This window comes from Vigna radiata, chromosome 11, assembly GCF_000741045.1.
Source record: "Vigna radiata var. radiata cultivar VC1973A chromosome 11, Vradiata_ver6, whole genome shotgun sequence".
Taxonomy (NCBI): Eukaryota; Viridiplantae; Streptophyta; class Magnoliopsida; order Fabales; family Fabaceae; genus Vigna; species Vigna radiata.
Genome location: NC_028361.1, coordinates 1,904,027 through 1,914,614, shown reverse-complemented (window position 1 = coordinate 1,914,614; position 10,588 = coordinate 1,904,027). Strand labels below are relative to the sequence as shown.

At 32.3% G+C, this 10,588-nt stretch overlaps 1 non-coding gene across 1 annotated transcript; it reads right to left on the bottom strand.

Annotated features, from left to right (window-relative positions):
- Positions 1 to 4,592: 4,592 nt before the first annotated feature.
- Positions 4,593 to 4,664, bottom strand: TRNAT-UGU. Its single transcript has one exon. It is a non-coding gene; the product is annotated as a tRNA-Thr (tRNA).
- Between the last annotated feature and the right edge of the window lie 5,924 nt (positions 4,665 to 10,588).

The window sequence follows — 10,588 nt, the reverse complement described above, 5'->3', positions numbered from 1 at the left end:
TAAGAAGTAAAGATTATCACGTCTAACACCATAGCCAAGAATCACCTCGGTCTAGACGTCCTGAAAAACACAAAATGTGGGCCAAAAAATCACACGACAGTTAAGTTGTGGTGTAAGCTGACTAACAGATAAAAGATTGAAATCAAGAGAAGGAACGACAAGAACAAAATGAAGAGTGAGATTTTTTGATAGAGTAATGGTACCCTAACCAGTAATGGAGGCAGAACCACCATTAGCAGTGTTTATGGTGGACTTACTGCATGGGAAACAATGTTTTAATATAGAAGCATCATGAATCATATGATCTAATGCACAGTATCAATTATCCAAGTAGAATTCCTGGAGTGAGCATAGAAAGCAAGAGTTTTACCTAGCATACCTTCATACACAACATTAGCTTGAGGAGAGGGAGAGGAGTCACCATCAGAAGAGGAATGGAGGGCTTTGGAGGAGATTTTCTTGCGAGGACGTTTGGTGAAGTCCCACCACGTTGGATAGCCGATGATTTCATAGCAACGAGTCTTGGAGTGACCAGAATCACCACAATGAGAACATAACAAGGGTTTTCTAGAGGAATTATCCTTACGGTGTTTAGGAGGATAATTAACAGGGGAGGAATGAGGAACCTGAGATAGTAGAGCAGAGGAATCCGATGTAGGAGCAGGACGATCCATAGTGATACGTTGTTGATGTTCACGACGGACAAAGGCATATGTGCTCTCAAGATCCAATTTTGGGTTTTTACGAAGAATCTCTCCACGAACTTGGTCAAAATCAGAATCCAAGCCGCTAAGAAAGATGTGAACGCGTAGACGAGCCATGGAAGAATGCATCTGGACTACGCCATTCACGGTGATTTTAGAAGAAGACGTATGATGATCAATTTCTTGAAATATGGAGAGTAGTTCATTATAATAAGTAGAGAGGGGACGACCATGTTGTTTGGTGGAGAAAGATTGTTGGTTCAATTCGAAGAGGCAAGTTTCATCGGATCCATCATAGAATGTGCAGAGAGTTGCATCCCAAATTTGATGGGCAGATTCAAGGCGGATAAATCGCTGCATCAACGGGGGCTCATGGAGTCAATAAGCCAACTTTTCACCCGTTTATTCTCAGTAACCCAGTTATCATAGGTTGGGTCATCAATGGAGAGTTTCGCAGTTGCGCCAGTGAGATACCCGATTTGTTTCGAGCACCAATACACATGTCCATTAACTGGGACCAAAGGGGGTAGTTTGAGTCATCAAGAATAACAGTGATGGGAAAAGAAGAATTATCTTGCTGAATGATAATATTGGAAGATGGGGCAGAGGTGGAAGAAGGATTGGTCATGGCGAAATTGGGAATTTAAGAATTGGAAAGAGTACGAATATGAAGAAATGTAAGACCCGAGAAATTGTATAGATTATGGTATAAATTAATAAATTAAAATGTTGGTTATTAATAAAATAAGACTTATACGAGATATAATTAGATAGAGTTGGTTGTGGTGCATACAAGTCTTACAAGGCGGGAAATATTATTAGTTACATTAAAAAGGTGGAATAAGCAAATAATAATAATTTAAAAGAACGTAAAATGGTTAGATTATCAAGGAAGAATGACCTGGCTTAGTGGTAAGGATGGTGTGTGACTCGAGGTCTTGCCTTTGAACCATAGAGAGACCAAAACAGGATTTTATTTCTTTTTAGCTAACCGATAAACCTTGGGCTTTATTTCATTTTCATTCTTTCCTTTGTACGTTATTTTTTCATTTGCAAACCACGAACCCTAGGTGATGAGAAATGGTAGCGAGAGCTACGACATGAGAATAGGGAGGAAAGGGGATTAAACCGCCCTATTATAACGTGGGGGAGAGAAGAACCTTGAGGGGGGACGCTTTAGAAGTGGGGTGTGAGGGCTAGAGAGGGAAGAGAGGAAGATGGAGTTTGGTCGTAGGGTTTTTGAGTGGCTGGAAAACACAAGCGTGGGGATGCGAAGGATAGGAGCTACAACCAGGGACAAAGGGCCAACTGAGGAGAAGTGGAGGTGGAGCGAAAGACGTTGAGAAATTGCGGGAAGGGTTTTAATTTGTGGGATTCTCGGTCAGGTATGGAGAGCTACTCTGGTTTTGTTTGATTGCTTGTATTCGATAAAATTGTGTGTTTGGGGAAGGAAATTAGGGCGATGATGTTTGGTTCAGTCCATGGTATCGAAGGATATGAGAAACTAATATTATATGTTTCATTTGTGTTGCAATTGTGTGATGCATTGTTTGATTTCTGTCACAATCATGACTAAAGATACTGCCATGCTTGATGTTCGTTATGATACTGTTAAAATTTGTTGTTTGGTTCTGATGAATGAGTTTTCATTGATTGAGTATTCTGATATGAATTGGAACCATTCCTTGTCTCGGTGGTATTGGGTTTTAGTAATGCCTCGTTTGATTGTTATATTTTAGGTAGGATGCACTCGATGGGTGATTAACGATACTCTATCCAAATGCATGTGATATGAATTATAATAGTGGTTTATTTGGTATAATGTCATTTTAGCATGAAGGTTGACTTTTATAATCTGTAGTGACTGAAATGTGTTTGGATATAATTATGGTGTTGCAGTAATTCTATTTGAAACTCTAATAATTGGTGAAGTGTTTTGTATACTAAATGCGTGATATATTATAAAATAGTAGATTGACAGTTTAAAGCATGAACTACTTTGTGTTTCAAGATGTAGAGTTGAAATATTTAATTTACTTGAATCATGTATATAATGTATTGAAAATGTTAGGATTGAGTAGCTGTTGAAACTGGGTATAATAAAGTATAATTTGTGAGAATATATTGATGGAGGTATGTCTGAATATATGCTAAAGATATGTCTACCTAATTACTAGTTACATTATTAAGATGGAAATTAAGACTACTTCAAAAGCAAGAGTTGATCGGGTATAATTACTATTGTGTTGTAAATGTTTGAGTAACTGTAGGCTATGTATGTGTTTGCCTGGTGATGTTTATACAGGTTTTGATCTCTGTTTTGATTGGTATTAACAAGAGTTTAAGGTATGCAAAATCTAATGGTATAAGTTAAAGAGAGCAAAATAACTTAGGGGATTGTAATATTATATGCTTGAAATCATGCATTAAACTCTACACGTGAATTAAATGTTTAAGGTTTGTCGTTATGTGAAATGGATGCTTGGAATTTGGAAATTTGTGGGAGATATATTGAAATGGTTTTGCAGAACTGGGTTGTTTAAATATGGAATATTGTGTGTGTATAAATGCTTGAGTAAATTGAACTTAATGGTATACATTGGTTGTTTTGTGTTTAGATCTAACTAGAACATAAAGAACGAGTTAAATTAAGTTTTTTTTTTTAGTCTTGGGAATGTTTGGTTTGGTCGTTGACAATAAGAATCAAGTGGGTAAAGTTAAAAAGTGAATTTGGAATAATTAGTTATTGGTCTGAAAAGAGGTTTATGTTATTACATGTTCCGAGGTTTTGGTAAATTTCTTATGAATAGTTGGTTATTGGGGTATGTTTTATACATATGTTTTAAACGTTAGCTCACTCATACATTTGTTTGTGTTGTTCAGTGTGTGCGCAAGTGCAGTGATCATGTAATGTGTGTTATACGGAAGTACAGATAGGAATGCAGACGATTTTGATGTTATGAGATTGACGAGAAAGGGGATTTGTAACTGGGAGAGAGATTTCTTAAAGTTTTATTTAATGTATGCAAAGGATTAAAGAATTGGTTCAAACTATTTCTTTTCGTGTTATATTTTGTTGCAAAATATTTAAAGTTGTATTAAGTCTTTTGGTAACAAAATTTTTAATTTATTTTCGACTCAAGGAAATTATAAATTTTTGCTTTCTTTTCGTGACATCCAAATTTTTTTAACTTTATTTGTTGTTTGAAACGCGTTTCTCAGTTAACATTGAAGTAAAAATGTGTCAAACAGTGTAAACAATCCAAATGCTATAACAAAACGTGCTTGAAACAACAAATAATAAAAAGGACTAAAACCAGAGTTTTCTAAAGTTGAAAGACTAAATTGTAGCATAGTTTGAAAATGAACTAAAATCAAAATCGTTTCAAAGTATAGGGACTAAAAACATATTTAACCCTTAAATTTATGAATAACTGGAACTACAGTTGTACTTGCTTTGCAAAGTAATCATGGTTATAAGGTGAGTTGATTCAATTTAAAGGTGCAACAACGGGTGTCATTTAATGGATTGAATTAAATATTAAAACAGGATCCGGAACGTATATGTTTGCCACCATCATACTTTTTACTCACAAATATCAACAAAAGTTAATACCAGCTAATGCAGACTATTTTTGTTAGCATCGTATGCATCCAATGTATCTGTCATTATTTAAAGTCACCATAGAAGTCGGATAAACTTCTATAGAAATACATATAATAGAAAAAAAATACCAAAATAAAATACATTTAGTTACATCAGAAATGATTGAATGAATTTGCGACAATTGCTGTAACTTTTAATCTGAAAAAGTAAAATAAAATGACTGGATAAAGTTCTATAGAAATACATATAATAGAAAAAAAATAATGAAAAATATTAAATTTTGCCCTCACGCAGGATCGAACTACGGACCTTCAGTTTACAAGACTGACGCTCTACCACTGAGCTATAAAGGCTAGTTAATAGTTTTACTAAAAAAAATATTTTAATTACAACTGACGCTCTGCCATTGAGCTTTTATTATTAGATATAATTTTTTTAAATTGCTTTTCATTATGTGAAATAAATTTTATTTAAGCAATTTTTTATTTTGAATACAGCATTGAAGAAAATAACAAAAATTTATTTAGTTCTCAAATAAGAATGTTTCGCATATTATGATTAACTTTTCTTGAAGTCTTCAATCTAAATATTTGAATGAAACAAGAAGATGAAATATATTATCAAAATATAACTAAGATATCTCAAAAGATTATCTGGACAAAACTTCTCATCATCACAAACTTTACAAACCCCACTTTTGCATACACCTGAATTGTCTTCAAATTGCAAATAAAAAAGAAGAATGAAGAGAAATGAACTTTGCATTCTACTATTCTGGCCATTGTGTATTTGCTTTTCTTAGCATAAGGTATAGTGGAAAATAAAAAGGAATAAAAGAACTATATGGATTTAGTAATAACCTCGAGAACTCTCTACATCATATGGGAAGTGCATTTGAATTTCAAAGTTGTCGTCTTTAAATTTTCTGCTAGTTACGTCCTGCATTATAAGAAACATAAACACTCATAAGCTTATGTTTCAAAAAATCTACAAGACAGACGATCATGAGTAAATGACAAACTTGACTACACACCGAACAAACTCTCTCTGCTGACCATATACAAATGTAAATGATTGTGACAATTTAAGTCAACTTTTGGCTTCTCCCCATCATATCCACTAGTACAAAAAATAATATTTTATAACGTACAAAAAAGAGTTATGACGTACATACAAAATTATCTATGTGACCTATTATAACATACAAAACTGTGTACATCATAGTTCATTTTTGTACATCATAAAATATAATTTTTGTACTAGTGCCCTGAGGATAAAATGATGAAAAGATGTCAACTAATAACATCAATTCCCAACAGGATAAGATAACTTCCATGCGTGATAAAGCTTAGATAATACATAAAACCAAAGAAATAGAATAAAGAAGCTTTGGCAACATCACCGTCATAACAAATTATGCCTATATATTCTCCTCTTATTACCTAGTGACCTAGTGACACTCTAATGGATTCCAATGTAAAACTCCTATCTTGTTAGGATGAACCGTTGGCAAATCATGCCACATTGAGACATTTGTTAGGAGTTTTACATTGGAATCCAGTTAATGAATAAAAGGGTGAATAACACGCTAAGTGATTTCTGCACAGATGAATTGGTTTGAGAAAGCGGCTTTGACAGCGGCAGACAAAGGACTGGATTTTTGGATATCCGGAGTAGTATAGTGGCAGAAAAATTCCCAAATCGACCACTACTCTAGGTTGTGGATGTGAATATAGCAAGCACGGATTATTGAAAAAAACCATATATTTTAAAAAAATTTATAATACAAAAATGTATTTTTTTAAAAACTTTAATATTTAAAGTTCCAAAAACATCGATTAATTATATTATTCAAAAATCACAACTAAATAATTTCAAATTACATTATTTCAAAAGTTTATACTATGAATTTTTAAAGAAACTTAATTTGATTCTTGCTCCTCTCACAGTTACACACACTCTCATCACCGAAATCGAAAGATTTCAAGCTCCGGAAGACTGCCAAAATATTTAAAAAAAAATTAAAAGGTTTCTCAAAAGCGCAGGATAAACCCCTATTTTTGTAGTGGAAATATGCGACTACATGAATATTATACAATCTTGAAAATTTGGAAAAGTATACAATCACATACATCCAGCAACCTTGAAAATTATTTACAATCTTGAAAAGTGTTTCTTCACTCAACTGGTTGCGGTGCTTCACTCAGCATTATTGATTTCGTTGTCGCCACGGCCACGACCCCAATGGCCACGGCCGCGACCCCTTGCACGACAGTTGCACATTTGTCGGGCGACCTGCATACACAAAAATAGTAGAAGATCGAGAGCTGATTTCACAAAGCTCCCTTCCTCCTCGAACCTTCTGGCTTCGATGAGTTCCACAAAGATTTCACTATAGTTCAGGATATGATTCAAGTGAATATTTTAACGTGCTTCCATTGAAAAAAGGAAATTTTAAATGCCTTCTTTGAACCGAGATCCGTCTGTTTCATACAGAGAGGATAAATGGCAAATCTATTAGTCTACGTACAACTAAGAGTAGTTATTTATAATAATGGATGGCTTAAAAACTATTATAAAACTATATTTTTCTATTAATATTTAATTTTTTTTATGATTTTTGAATATTATTTTATAAAATATTTAAAAATCAAAAGTTCTCATATAACAAAATAAGTAAGAAATTAATAAATAGGAAAAATCATCTGATTAAACCATTAAAAAATAATAAACGAATAAATACTTAGTAAAAATTAATTGGCATAATAGTAGTAAAGTGACGAGGAGTTGGATTCTACACCCGTTGAAATGAAACTTGATTTTATTTTTATTTATTGTCCTTATTTATTTTCCATTTAGATTTAAACCATTTAGTTGTCTCTATTTTTGGGAGGTTTTCCCATTTTGATCCTGTCTTATTAGAATCCCCAATTGAGTTTCTATAAGTGCTAATTTCAATCAATTAAACCCCTGCTGTTAAATTTAGGTAACGGGGTTAACTCTTTTGCACAGCTGAAAGAATGACCTGTTAATTTCTGTAAACGTGGCCTATTTAGAGTAGCACTTATGGGAATCAATTCATGCAACGTTTCAACTCTAACTATATAGAATGTACATAAACAGCGTACAATATATAGAATGTACATAACCAGCGTACATGTACATAACCAGCGTACAATATATAGAATGTACATAATCAGCGTACAATAATTAACGTACAATAATTAAGGAAAGAATATATGAATTAGACTTAATACCTCTTTTGGTCTCTCTTTAGGGAGTGAATGTTCAAGTGCGTCCTACCTTTTTTGAAAAGTTCAATATTGTCCCAATTTGTGGAAAAAAGTGTACAATCAAGTTAAATACTTAACGATTTAGTTGACAGCGTGGAAAAGTTTAAAAAAGAAACCCATGTGCATACAAAGAAAACAACTCTTTTTCAGTTCTGGACACCTCTAGTTTTCTATTGTTCTAAAGTTTTGTTGTAGAATAATAAGACGTAGTCTCTCCAAAATTCTTCATAATCTTGCACAGAATGTCGAATCTAAACTCGTGCATTTCCAATTTTTTTTGTAAGTCAATAGCTATGGGAGAGGCTCAACCCGTGCGCCATCCCTTCATCTGCCAATGAAAATACTTCATAAAATCTTTAAGATCGGCCTCACCAGCTGAGGATGAAACAGTATTCTTTAATTGAAAGATTTTGGAAATGTCGGATTTTGTTCTTTCACCCTCTCGCACAGTGTACGGTAAAGTGAGGAGTCTATTTTTATAGTACTTTCCACATGCGGTGGTTCGAGTACAGGTACTCCAGGATCAGATATCGCCATCTTCGGGCCAATTCATCGGAGCATAAGGGTGTCCTTCTCCAGATTATTTCTGTAAGAAAAATAAAAATAATGAAGAAAATTTAAATAAATAATGAAAAACTACATGAGAAAACAAAGAGGTATAAAGAAGAGAAAATATTCTTTACTTGGTTTCGAGCGCGAAACAGAGAAACATGTTAAACAATTTACAGGAAATAAAATACGATACTTTCATTCATACCTTTTTCATTAATGACGTATGTGAAAATAGGAAACAACTTTAAAAACAGAAAAACAACTTTCAACTTATTCTTAACTCTGTACAACAATAATTTAAATCTAAATTATATCTTGGCTTAATACCTCTTTTGGTCCCTCTTTAGAGGATAAATGTCAAGTACTCTTATCTTTTTAAAAAGTTCAATGTTGTCCCAACTTGTGAAAAAAGTGTACAATCGTGAACTAATGAATGAAGAGAAAGAAGTTTGACGAATACCGAAAATAGATAATTATGAAAAGAAGCACATGACGCGCAACGAAATCGAAGACAGTAAGAAAGAAGAAACTGAGACGTAGACGATAGGAGATGAACTGTATTTAAAGGTTACCCATGAAACTGCTTCACTCTTGGCGCGTAATCTTTTTCCACCTGGCGCGGCCCAGCCCACATGAGTATTGGGCCTGAAACTTAAAATATGCATGTTGTAAAAGGTTACCCATCTTTTTTATTTTCAATTTATAATTTGAAATGTATAGAATTTGGTTTGCTATAGAAGAAATTTTGGTAGTGGAGTTAATAGAAAGCAAAGAAAAAAGAAATGCGTGCAAATTGCACTGAGACATCAGGAACCTGCATGCGAAGACCTTGGAAATTGACTCGAATATTCTCATTGCTTTTACCTATAACGTAGGCAAATTGAATTTGATTATGTACAATTAATTTCATACTAAACAAAAACACCCACAAAAGCTATTGTCAAAAAGAGCTTACCTTGCATTTGTGGAAGTGCCCCTTTCTACCATTCCCATTATTCATTCCCAAAATGTCAAACCTTCCATCAAAATTAATATTAAGATTAGTTGTAATTAGATTCAGGAGTTTTTAAGTTTCTATATATTTCATTAAGTTTTTAAGTAGTATATACACGTATTTTTCATTTTTTTAAAAATATCTTTATTATTCTCTCTTATAATATTTTACTGTGGGAATTATATATCTAATTTACTTCAATAAAAATAGGACTAAATAAATCCGTCTTCTTGGTGCCATTAGGAATATTATTTCACTCGTCTCGAAGTGACACGGTAATCTTTTTATTATTCAATTTAATAATTACCCCATCTATGCTATTTTCTATTTAAAAGCATCTTTAATATAAGACAACAAGAATTCAAATTAACTCAAAACCATAAGCTATTTTTATCCAAAATGTCCGTTATATAACGTTTCATGTCAATTACATTTTTACAAAATTTATATTTATTAACTAAAGTTTTAGTACATATTTTCCAGATAAATTAATTAACCGTTATTACACAGGTATACTTCTCTTGAATTGATTACTTCGAGCTATTTTTTTTTTTATTTAATTATTAAAATGTACAAAAAGATGCCAAAAGAGGGCTATGAAAATGGATATCATCCAAAAAGATCAGAAGCATCTCATTGTACTGACACCTCATAATTTAACAGGAGAATCTGTAAAAGCAGTCATGTCCTGGTATCTTGTTTATTTTTATTTGTATATACAATACTTTTATATTTCATAAATTGAACAATTATATTTAACATAAAAAATATACTTTTATTAAATACAAATATTGGTAATATGATATTTAGAATGCTTGTTATAAATTAAATAAAAACTATACACTTAAGGTAAAAGAAATTTAAACATAAAAATAAAGATCTTTTACCACATGATTGTTTTGTATTTAAATTAAAAAAAGTTAACTTTGTGAGGATATATTAGATTATTACCAATGAAGTTCCATTACAGACCAACAGGGTTGAAAAATAAATTTAATATTAAGAAACTGGAGGCCCGTGTTTTTTTTTTATATTTAATGTTGTTATGTTAAATATAATGATTATGGGTAATGATTTGACAGCATAAAGATAAACTACTGAATAACCGTCCTTTATCCTTGGAATTTAATTGACCAGTATCTGATTGGAAAAGAGAAGTCCCACTTCACAAAATTCTAATAATGCACCAAAACACACTATATTTGCCACTTCAATACAAAACGAATCATTACTTCAATTCAAGTGCATGTTTCTTTTTCGCGCCCCCTAATTACATATTTTAATTTTTAAAGGTGATTCACAATTAAAATAATTACGTTAATTTATATTTAAAGTTTGAGCACGAATATTAATTTTCCATAAAATTATAAGAATTAAAAAGATATTTCATCCTTTCTATTGTTATCGTTTTTGTTTAAGATGAGCATAGGAGAAAGAA